We start from the raw sequence: 12,585 nt of genomic DNA on the forward strand, positions 1-12,585 counted from the left end.
TTGCATAACCTTATTTCAAGGGAGAATAGAAAAAATAAATTAGCCCCTGAAGAGCTACGACTTTCCATTCACCCCAATTTGCAAAAAATGGGGATTTTTATAGCTATTTTTCCCTCCTCATTTGATTTAAAATGAGATTCTTGCTTTAGTTGGCCATTATATCGTGTTATTGGGATTAATTTGGAGATATTGGATCACATTTAATGATTCAATAATATTATTTCCATTTTCTTAGTTTTCATATGCTTAATGATAATCATAATAGTCATATGTAATATAGGAAGCTTGTTTGCAAACTGTCATATTATTTGAAGTTAAAATTCAAGACTCATGACATAGTGTTATACGTAGCTCTTATCATTATATTTTATAATTTTTTACATTCCATTAACTCATCAATCCTTTCCCTCTTGATATTGTTGTTTCATTTCTATGAAGTGTAATAAATTTTGGTTCAAAAAGTATCGATTTTGTTTTTGGGATTTGAAGTTATATTTTCACTATTAAAAGTCCGAATTTTGGTTACAATATTTGAAATTATAGTTTCACCATTATATATATTACCATATTCCATTATTATAGTTTTTGTATCTACCCGTAGGAGTAGAATATACTTTCATTTTTATTTTGCGGCAACCATATTGGTGGTGTTGTCTTTATGTTCACTGAAGCAACCTCAAATGTTTGTATATTATTCCTTAAGCCTACATTTTTCTACAACACCTTTATCAACAATATTGTTAGTTGAAATTCATTTATAGTCTAGATTAATGCCTTGAAAATTTTGGGGGAAATGTTTTTCCCATGGCTAAAATTCAAGGATTCAAAATTTTGAGGTGTTAAATTTTTATATCGAAATAATGATTAATAATGTTTATCCAAAATATTAAATTAAAATTTGTATATGTTATATCATTACCCACTATAAAAGAACATGGAAATCCATAGAAACAAGGCTTTCCCTCCCTATATAATGACGAAACATCCAATTGGATTTCATGTTTAGAGTCCAAATGTTTTACTAAGTGATTTGCCCAAATATCTCAAAAAAGTTTCTTTTTAAGAAAATTTCCTATAGTTTATAGAATAAAGGTTTTATGGCAATGATTTCTCACATTCTTTTAATTTACGGGACCTTTTTTTCATTCTCCCATAGAATTTCAATTCCTCTCATGTATTTCCTTAGGTGTTTTATTAGTTTTTACGAGAATAATTTCAAAGACTACTTCAAGGCATTATGGGAATTTATGGACTGACAGTAACTTCTACACATTATATACCCATACCTCATATCAATTCCATCATTTCTACATGACTATACCATTGATGAATCAATTCTCATGCTAGTGTACCCAATTGAGTAGGAGAAGATTGTGTTGATAGTAGGAGAAGATTGTGTTGATAGTAGAATTTCATCTATCGTTATTTCCATGTCTCCCTTATTCCAACATAATGGAAATTCCATATAATGTTTTCATTTGGATTTTCTATTTGGTTCATCAAATATTTTAAGTTGTCCCATGGAGCCTTTAATTCTAAAATTATTGTCTTCCTTTTATTTGTGTTATTGTTGACATAGACAAAGGTTTTAGCCTATTTAATTTTTTAACTACACTAATAAATTTTCAATAGTAAGGGCCATCAATATGAAGCCATCATTTCAATATTCTTTTGGCCTTATGTGGAAGAAGGAATGTTTCTAGAAATAGGATTGCTACTAAATTCATTACTTTAAAGTCAAGGACTACTATGTGGCACCACATTTTTCAAATAATAGTTCAAAGTATTAGGATAAATGCTTAGGTTTTAGGGTTTAGGTTTTGGGGTTTAGGGTTTAGGGTTTAGGGTTATAACACTTTATTAAATGCTTTTAATAAACACTTAAAAAAGATACAGAAATGTATTTTAAAATGTTGTAAAATTCTTAGTGTTTAGGGATAGGGTTTATGGTTTAGGGTTTGGGATTTATAACACTTTGATAAATTCTTTTAATAATAACATAAAAAAAAGTTACAAAACGCTTGTTAAAATGTTATAAAATTCTTAGGCCTTAGGGTTAGGATTTAAAATTCTATAAGATGCTCATGGTTTAGGGTTTAGGGTTTATAAAATAGGTATGTTTAATAAGAAAACGCTTGTTAAAATGTTATAAAATACGTAGGGTTTAGAGTTTAGGCATTAGGGTTTATGGTTTTGGGTTTAAAATGTTATAAAATTCTTACAGTTTAGGATTTAGGGTTTATAACATTTTAGTAAATTCTTTTAATAAACACTTCAAAAAAGTTACAAAAATCTTGTTAGAATGTCATTGAATGCTTAGGGTTTAGGTTTAGGGTTTAAAGTGTTTTAAATTGCTTAAGGTTTAGGGTTTAGGGTTCATAATACTTTATTAAATTCTTTTTATAAACACTTAAAAAAAGTTATAAAGTATTTTTTTAAATGTCATAGAATGCTTAGTGTTTAGGGTTTAGGGTTTAGGGTTTAGGTCTTATAACACTTCAATAAATTATTTTAGTAAACACTTAAGAAAACGCTACAAAACTCTTTTTTAAATATTATAAAATGCTCAAGGTTTAGGGTTTAAAACGTTATAAAATGATTAGGGTTTAGAGTTAAGGGTTTATAAAACTTTAGTAAATCCTTTTAATAAACACTTAGAAAAAAGTTACAAAACACTTGCTAAAAAGTTATAAAATGCTTAGGGTTTAGGTTTGAGGGACACTTTAGTAAGTTCTTTTAATAAACACTTAAACAAAGGTTTAACATGCTTTTTAAAATGTTATAAAATGATTAGGGTTTAGGTTTTAGGGTTTCATGTTTATGGTTTAAGGTTTATAAACTTTAGTAAATGCTTTTAGTAAACACTTAAATAAAAGTTACAAAAGACTTTTTAAAATGTTGTAAAATTCTTATGGTTTAGGTTTTAGGGTTTATAACACTTTTGTAAATACTTTTAATGAAAAGAAAAATAAAATTTAGAAAACGCTTTTTAAAATGTCATCAAATACATAGGGTTTTGGTTTTAGGGTTTGAGGTGTAGTGTTTGGGGCTTAGGGTTTAGTTTTTATAACACTTTAGTATATTATTCTAATAAGAACTTAAATAAAAGCTAATAAATTATTTTTAAAATGTTATGAAATGATTAAGATTTAGGGTTTTGGGTTTGTTGTTCAATGCTTAGGTTTTAGGGTTTATAACAGTTTCGTAAATTATTTTAATAAAAAGTTAAATAAAAGTTACAAAACACTTTTCAAAATGTTCTAAAAACTTAGGGTTTAGGGTTTAGGGTTTATAACAATTTAGAAAATGTTTTTAATAAACACTTATATGAAAGTTACAAAATAATTTTTAAAATAATATAAAATGATTAGTAATTAGATTTTGGGGTTTGGGGTTTAGTGTTTAGGGTTCATGTTCTAATATTTAGGGTTTATAAGGATTTGGTAAATTCTCTTAATAAACACTTAAATAAAAGTTAAAAACCCTTTTTAAAATGTTATAAAATGCTTAGGGTTTCGGGTTTAAGGTTTAGGGTTTATAACCGTTCAGTAATGATTTTAATAAACACTTAAATAAAATTTACAAAACACTTTTTTAAATGTTATAAAATGCTTAGAGTTTAGGATTTAAGGTTTAGGGTTTCAGGTTTGGGGTTTAGAGTTTAGGGTTTACTATTTAAGGTTTATAACGCTTTTGTAAATTATTTTACTAAACATAGTAATAAAAGTTACAAAATCATTTTTAAATTGTGATAAAACGATTAGGGTTTAGGATTTAGCGTTTAGTGTTTGGGGTTTAGGATTTAGGGTGGTTTAGCATTTAGGGTTTATGGTTTATAAGACTTTAGTAAATGGTTTTAATCAAGGCTTAAATAAAAGTTACAAATTATTTTTAAAATGATATAAAATGCTTACGATTTAGTGTTTATGGTTTAGGATTTGGGATTTAGAGTTTAAGGTTTATAAGACCTTAGTAAATTCTTTTCATAAAGACTCAAATAAAAGTTCCAAAATGCTTTTTAAACTGTTATAAAATGGTTAGGTATTAGGGTTTTGGGTTTTGATTTTGGATTTAGGTTTAGGGTTTAGGGTTTATAAAATTCCTAGGATTTAGGGTTTAGGGTTTGGGGTTTTGGGATTAGAGTTTAGGGTTTAGGGTTTATAACACTTGAGTAAATTCTCTTAATGAACACTTAAATAAAAGTTACGGACTCATTTTTAAAATGTTATAAAATTCTTATTGTTTATCTCTTAGAGTTAAAGGTTTGAGGTTTATTGTTTGGGGTTTATGGTTTAGGGTTTAGGGTTTTGAATTTAGGGTTTATAACACTTTTGTAAAATCTTTTAATAAACACTTAAATAAAATTTACAAAACAATTTTTAAAATATTATTAAATGCTTAGCATTTACGGTTTAGTGTTTAGGGTTTGGGGTTTAGGGTTTAGGATTTGGGGATTGGGGTGTAGGGATTAGGGTTTGGGGTTTAAGTTTTAGTGTTTAGTGTACAGTGTTTAAGGTTTATAAAATGCTTAGGGCTTAGGGTTTAGGCTTTTGTTGTTTAGGGTTTAGGGTTTAAGGTTTAATTTTTGAGGTTCACAACACTTTAGTAAATGCTTTTAGTAAAAACTTAAATAAAATTTATGAAACAATTTTAAAAATGTTATAAAATGATTAGGATATAGGTTTTAGGTTGTAGGATTTAGGATTTAGGGTTTAAAGTTTATGGTTTATAACACTCTAGTAAAAAAATTTATTAAACGAAAATTGCAAAACCATTTTTAAAATCCTATAAAATGTTGACGGTTTAGGGTTTGGGTTTTACGGTTTAGGGTTTAGGGTTTTAAGTCTAGGGTTTACGGTTTAGAGTTTAGGCTTTAGGGATTATAACACTTCAGTAAATGCTTTCAATAAACATTTAAATAAAATTTGCAAAACACCTTTTAAAATGTTATAAAATAATTAGGGTTTAGGGTTTGCAGTTTATGGTTTAGGGTCACGGGATTATGGTTTAGAGTTTATGGTTTATGGTTTATAGCACTTTAGTAAATTTTTTTAGTAAACACTTTTATAAAAGTTACAAAACGTTTTTAAAATTGTTATAAAATGCTTAGGGTTTAGGGTTTAGAATTTAGGGTTTAGGATTTAGGGTTTAGGGTTTAGTGTCTAGTGTTTAGGGTTAAGCATTTGTGGTTTAGGCTTTATACATTAGGTTTTAAGGTTTAGGGTTTATAACACTATATAAAATTTTTAGGCTTTAGCATTTAGGGTTTAGGGTTTATAACACTTTATTAAATTTTTTCAATATAAACTTAAATAAAAGTTACAAAACACTCTTTAAAATGTCATAAATTAATTAGGGTTTAGGCTTTAGGTATTAGGGTTTAAAGTTTATAACACTTTAGTAAATTCTTTTAATAAACACATAAAAAAATTACAAAACACTTTTTATAATGTTATGAAATTCTTAGGGTTTAGGTTATATGGTATAAGGTATAGGGTTTAGGTTTTATGGTTTAGGGTTAAGGGTTTATAACACTTTAGTAAATTGTTTTAATAAACACTTAAATAAAAGTTAGAAAATTCTTTTTGAAATGTTATAAAAGGCTTAGGGTTTAGCATTTAGGGTTTAGGTTTTTCAATTTAGGGTTTATATTTTAGGGTTTAGTTTTTATGGCTTAGGGTTTATAACACATTAGTAAATTGTTTTGATAAAAACTTATCTAAAAGTTACAAAACTCTTTTTAGAATGCTATAAAACGCTTAGGGTTTAGGGTTTATAAGGCTTTAGTAAATTCTTATAATAAACACTTACATAAAAGTTAAAAAACATATTTTAAAATGTTATAACTTGCTTAGTGTTTAGGGTTAGGAGTCTAGGGTTTATAAAAAATTAGTAAACCCTCTTAATAAACAATTAAATGAAAGTTAGAATTTTTTTTAAGATGTTATAAAATGCTTAGGGTTTAGGGTTTAGGATTTATAGTTTGGGGTTTGGTGTTTAGAGTTTAGTGTTTAGGGTTTATAGCACTTTATTAAATGATTTTAATAAACACTTAAATAGAAGTTACAATATGTTTTTTAAAAATTTATAAAATTATTATGGTTCAGCATAGGGTTTACGGTTTACGATTTAGAGTTAAGGGTTTAGGGTTTAGGGTTTAGGGTTTCACGTTTAGAGTTTAGAGTTTAGGGTTTAGGGATTCTGGTTTACAGTTTAGGGTTGAGGGTTTATAACTCTTTAGTAAATTCTTTTAATAAATAAATTAAATAACAATTACAAAATGATTTTTAAAATGTTATAAAATTCTTAGCGTTTAGGGTTTAATGTTCACGGTTTGGGGTTTAGGGTTTAAGGTTTAGGTTTTAGGGTTTATGGTTTAGGGTTTGGGGTTTAGAGGTTAGGGTTTAGGATTTATAAGACTTTAGTAAATGATTTTAATAAAGACTCAAATAAAAGTTTCAAAATACTTTTTAAAATGTTATAAAATTATTAGGGTTTAGGGTTTAGGGTTTGGGATTTAGGGTTTAGGGTTTGATGTTTGGGGTTTTGGGTTTAGGTTTAGGGTTTAGTGTTTAGGGTCTAAAACCTTTTGGTAAATGTTCTTAAAATACATAAATAAAAGTTACAAATATTTTTTAAAATGTTTCAAAATGGTTAGTGATTAGGGTTTACAATTTAGGGCTTAGGGTTTGGGGTTTGGGGTTTAGGGTTTAGTTTTTAGGATTTGGGTTTTAGGGTTTATGTTTTTGTTTTTACGGTTTATGATTTTGTGTTTATAAATTATAGTTTATGACACTTTAGTAAATTCTTTCAATAAAAACTTAAATAAAAGTTACTAAATTCTTCTCAAACTGTTATAAAATTCCTAAGGTTTATGGTTTAGAGTTTAGGTCTTGGTGTTTAGGGTTTACAGTTTAGGTTTTTGGGTTTAGGGTTTGTTTTTTAGGGTTTAGGGTTTAGGGTTTGGGGTTTAGGGTTAGGTTTTAGAGTTTATAAAAATTTATTAAGAGATTTTAATAAACACTTAAAAATGCACAAAACACTTTTTACAATGTTATTAAATGATTAGGGTTTAGGGTTTGGGGTTTGGGGTTTAGGGCTTAGGGTTTAGGGTTTAGCTTTTTTAACACCATAGTAAATAATTTTAATAAACACTTAAATAAAATTTACAAAATTATTTTTAATAGATCATAAAATGATTAGGATTTAGGGTTTAGGGTTTAGGATTTGGTGTTTAGGGTTTATAAAACTTCAGTAAATCATTTAATAAACACTTAGATAAAAGTTTCAAAACACTTGTTAAAATGTTAGAAAATGCTTAGGGTTTAGGTCTTAGGGTTATAACACTTTATTAAATGATTTTAATAAACACTTTAAAAAGTTACAAAAATGTATTTTAAAACGTTATAAAATTATTAGAGTTTAGTGATAGGGTTTATGGTTTAGGGTTTGGGATTTATAACACTTTGAGAAATTCTTTTAATAAGAACATAAAAAAAAGTCACAAAACACTTTTTAAAATGTTATAAAATGATTAGCCTTTAGGGTTTAGGATTTAAAATTCTATAAAATGCTTATGGTTTAGGGTTCAGTGTTTATAAGACTTTAGTAAATGAATTTAATAAACACTTGAGAAAAAGTAAGAAAACACTTTATAAAATGTTATAAAATACTTAGGGTTGAGATTTTACGGTTTAGGGTTTAGGGTTTTAAATGTTACAAAATGCTTACAGTTTAGGATTTAGGATTTATAGCATTTTAGTAAATTCTTTTCATAAACACTTCAAAAAAAGTTACAAAAAGCTTGTTAAAATGTCATTGAATGCTTAGTGTCTAGGTTTAGGGTTTAAAATGAAATAAAATGCTTAAGGTTTATGGTCCACAATGCTTTAGTAAATTCTTTTTATAAACACTTAAAATAGTTACAAAATGCTTTTAAAATGTTATAAAATGCTTAGTGTTTAGGTTTTAGGTCTTATAACACTTCAATCAATTATATTAATAAACAGTTAAAAAAATGTTACAAAACAATTTTTAAAATGTTATAAAATGCTCTGGTTTTATGGTTTAAAATGTTATAAAATTCATAGGCTTTAATTACTATTTCCCCATAATTAAATATTTTCATTAACAAAGAGATGGTAAATCCCTTGAATTTAAATTGATATACATGGCTTGTTTTGAGTGTGCCCTTTTGGGAAAAGCCCTAGCTAGATAAGGGTTTTATTTACACTCGAACAACATCAAATTTCCTCGTAGCCAATAATACCTTAGTAATTGTTTTAATAAACACTTAAATAAAAGTTACAAAACACTTTTTAAAATGTTATAAAATTCTTAGGGTTTAATGTTTAGTATTTGGGGTTTAGGGCTTATGGATTAGTGTTTGGGGTTTATGGTTAAGGGTTTAGGGTTTAGGGATGAACCACCCCACCTTGGGGGGGTATCCACTACTACATATTACACATAATGCATTCATCCCATGGAGCCTCAAGGAGCTATGAAGAAAAATAAATAAAAGGAAATAGGTTTATGAAGAAGGATGGAAAAACAAAGGTTGAGGCATCTCATGTACCACAATTTTCTCCCTCCTACACTCACATACCCAGGTGTGGTATTCCCTTATTATATATGCTCATAGAATTCTTAGGTTTTATGGTTTAGGGATTAGGGTTTGGAGTTTAGGGTTTGTAAAATTTTAGTAAATTATTTTAATAAGCACTTAAATAAAAGTTCCAAATAGTTTTTAAAATGTTATAAAATTCTTAGGCTTTAGTGTTTAGGGTTTAGGGTTTATAACACTTTAGTAAATGTTTTTAATATAAACTTAAATAAAAGTTACAAAACACTCTTTAAAATGTTATAAATGGAAGTTCGAAAGAGACATAGAACTGATGAGAGTTCAGTGAATGCAACAAAAAATAAAGAAAACAAGTGTTAGACATCATATTGAGATACCAAGCAGATTGATATTCAAAAGGTCCCATACAAGAATGCTATGTCATAATATATATTAAAGGAAATTCTATCAAAAATTAATTTACAAATAGACATTACCTTAACCTTACCTACAACTAGCGAACAAGTTCCTCTAGTAGAGTCAACTACACCCAACACTTGAGCTCCATAAATAAAGAAAGGGTAAAAGAAACACCTAGTAAAAAAGTTGACTTAAGGCATGCTTTAGATACACAAATATTTGAAGCCCTAGAAAATTTTATGAGATCAACCAAGAAAATTTTTAAAGAAGGGTGTTGGATAGTAGCAAGATTTAGCAAAGAAAACAATAACAAAGGGATATTTAGTTAGAATGTTAGAGCGAGTAAATAGAAAAATTAAATATCAATAATCCAAGAAGAATTGAATATCCACTTATTGCAATATAATATTTTGTACAACAATTGGTCGACCAGAGTAAGAAAATAATTTCTCATATAAATAAATTTCAAGATAAAGTGATAGTTCAAGGGAGTAAAAATATATCCACTCAAATTGAAAGGGCTCACCAAGAGTTTTGCCAAAAACAGGAAGAGATAGAAGAAAATTATATCACAGAGCCTAATATTTTTAATATTTTCCCAATATATTTATCATCCACATGCAATCAAATATAAACTAAATAATTTCTAATTTGAGAATTGTTCTCCCGACAAGTAGCTCAACCTCAAGAAAGGTCTACCCATGAGAATTAGGTTTTACGGGAGAAAAATCTTAATCCCAACTACAACAAGAGGAGAGATAGTGGTTTACAGAAGGGAAGAGAGTAAAGGTATAATCTTCCAATGCCATTAATTATTTTAATGGAATTGGTAATAAAGTGCAACAATTAGAACATCAATTAGTACTTCATCAACAATTGTCAGGGTACATATCACTAGCCAACAAGGTACAATATTTGAAATATTTCATATAATTTGATGCCCATGAAAGTATACTTGTATGAAAATTGTATATATTTGATCAACATCTTCAAGTTCTTGCACCAACTACTTATCAAAAAACATTCCATATGACTTCAACACCAACACCTGCAATAGGTTAATCATCTAAGTCGTCTTTCTGACAAAATAAATTCAATTCCTTTGATGCAAGATTTTAGGATGTGGTCTCTCTTCCGAACAACATCACGCTCAGGAATTTGAAGTTGAATGTTCCAATAGGTCACCTAGGGAAGGGAAAAAAAGAGGAATTAACATTTTAAATATTGCAGATGTAATTCAAAACGGTCTCACTGACCATGAAACTAGTTTTTATAATTAGCAAACCACCCTTGTGGATGAACCTTTATTTCATTTTAAGAATTTACATTTTTAATTTATAGTGTGTGAAATTTTGTACAAATTTTGTAAGACTTCAAATATTCCCTTCCTTGTCACAGAGAAAGAATTAAGGGTACGACAGATGTTAGAGGGGCTATTCGACTTAGTTAACCATCCCAAATAATTCTAGAATTGATATTAAAAATTCGATCAACTCTCTAGTCGATTCAACAGTCTAAGTTAAATAGGCTAAATTGGTTTTGAAAATTAAAAGTATAATTTGATTAAAGGGATATTGTTTCCATGACAATAGATCCCCTACAATGATCACATAGAAAGCTATAACATAGGTCACTTTTCCATACAAAACATTAAAAGTGAGTAACCCTCTTTTAAAAATAACAAGTATAATAATTAATATTAAAATACAATAATATAATAATTTCTCTATATAGCTATTAATTTATATATTAACTATTATGTTAATTAATTATAATTAATTATAATTGTTAATTATCATAATTATTATAATGATTATAATAATTATTCATTATAATATTAATTATTATAATAATTATTCATTTGTATATTAATAATTATTCATTATTAATAACCATTCATTATTATAATAATTACTCTTTAGTAATAATTATTATATTAATTATTCATTATTATTAATAATTATTATATTAATTATTCTTATTAATAATTATTATAATAACCTTCTTTATTATATTAATAATTATTCATTATTATATTAATTATTATAATAATTAATATATTAATTATTAAGCTTGAACAAATTCTATATAACAATTAATTAATATTAATTATTATTAATTAATTATTAGGTGATTATTATTCATTGTTCATTATTAATAATTATTATATTAATTATTCCTTATTAATTATTATAATAACCATTCATTATTATATTAATAGTTATTCATTATTATATTATTATATTAATTATTATAATAATTAATTTATTAATTATTATAATAATTAATTTATTAATTATTAAACTTGGACAAATTCTATATAGCAATTAATTAATATATTAATTAATATTAATATTAATATTAATTACTATCAATTAAGTATTAGGTGATTATTAATTTAATTTCCTTTACATTTATTAACATTATTAATTAAGTACTATTAATTTCTTTTAACATTATTAATATCGATTTTCTAACACTATTAACATTTATTTATTTTAATTAGCTTAATTTATTAATTAATTCATCTAGCAAATAATTGATGTATTAATTGTTATTATTATTAATTACGGTTAATTAATTATTAATTGACCATTAATTTAAATATTATTAATATCTATTAACATTATTAATTTGTTATTGTTAACCCTATTATTATCTAGTAACATTATCAAATATTGATTTTTCTATCTAGTAACATTATCAAATATTGATTTTTCAACTTTTTTAATATGTTTTAGTTTAATATAATTTATTAATTAATTTATATAGAAATTAATTAATATAAAATTTTATTATTATTTATTTCTAAATAAAATTTAAATAATTTTTTTTTAAATATTAGTTCAATACACTAATTTAATCCTGAGGTTTTGAATTAATGTACAAACTCTTCAACAAATATTAATATATAAAAAACTCAACAACAAAAATAAAAATATAAGTAATTTATTAAAATTAATTAATAAATAGATATTCCACCCGACATTGTGTTGTTCCTTAAAAATTTATCCCCATTATTATTTATTTCTCTCTAAGCGATCTTCTTTTATCATCATTCTTAAGTCGTGATGATGGATCCCATTTGGGATTTGAAACATTGGCATAAAAATGTTCATATTGTGGATTCTCCAGTCACTGATTCAAAAAATATTAACATTAAATTAACAAACTAGGGAAGCCATATAAATTAAATATGGATCCATATAAATTAAATGGATCAAAGTGCAAATAAAATCCAATCCATGATAATCATGAAACGAGTACCCCATTATATCTATCACATTTTATAGATTAAAAGAAACATAAAAATTAACTAAATTATACTTTTATTACAAGTTATATTGTGATTATTTACAATAATATTTGTTTACATGCATATTTCAACAAAAAATGATCTTACTGGAAAATTTTAGCAGTGAAATTTAGCCCTTGGATGAAATTAAATGGTTTGAAATTTTCACTGAAATACTTGTTTGTATCATAGTGAATTATTAATAGTAGGCACAAAATTATTTTATAAGAAACTTAGGTATGGAGGTTAGCAATGCCTTATTTTAAGGGAGACTTGGAAAAAATAAAATATCTCCTAAAATTAGGAGCTA

This window comes from Pinus tabuliformis, chromosome 2_2 (genome assembly GCF_031772625.1).
Source record: "Pinus tabuliformis cultivar Carrire ecotype Pingquan chromosome 2_2, CPIR1, whole genome shotgun sequence".
NCBI classification, from domain to species: domain Eukaryota; kingdom Viridiplantae; phylum Streptophyta; class Pinopsida; order Pinales; family Pinaceae; genus Pinus; species Pinus tabuliformis.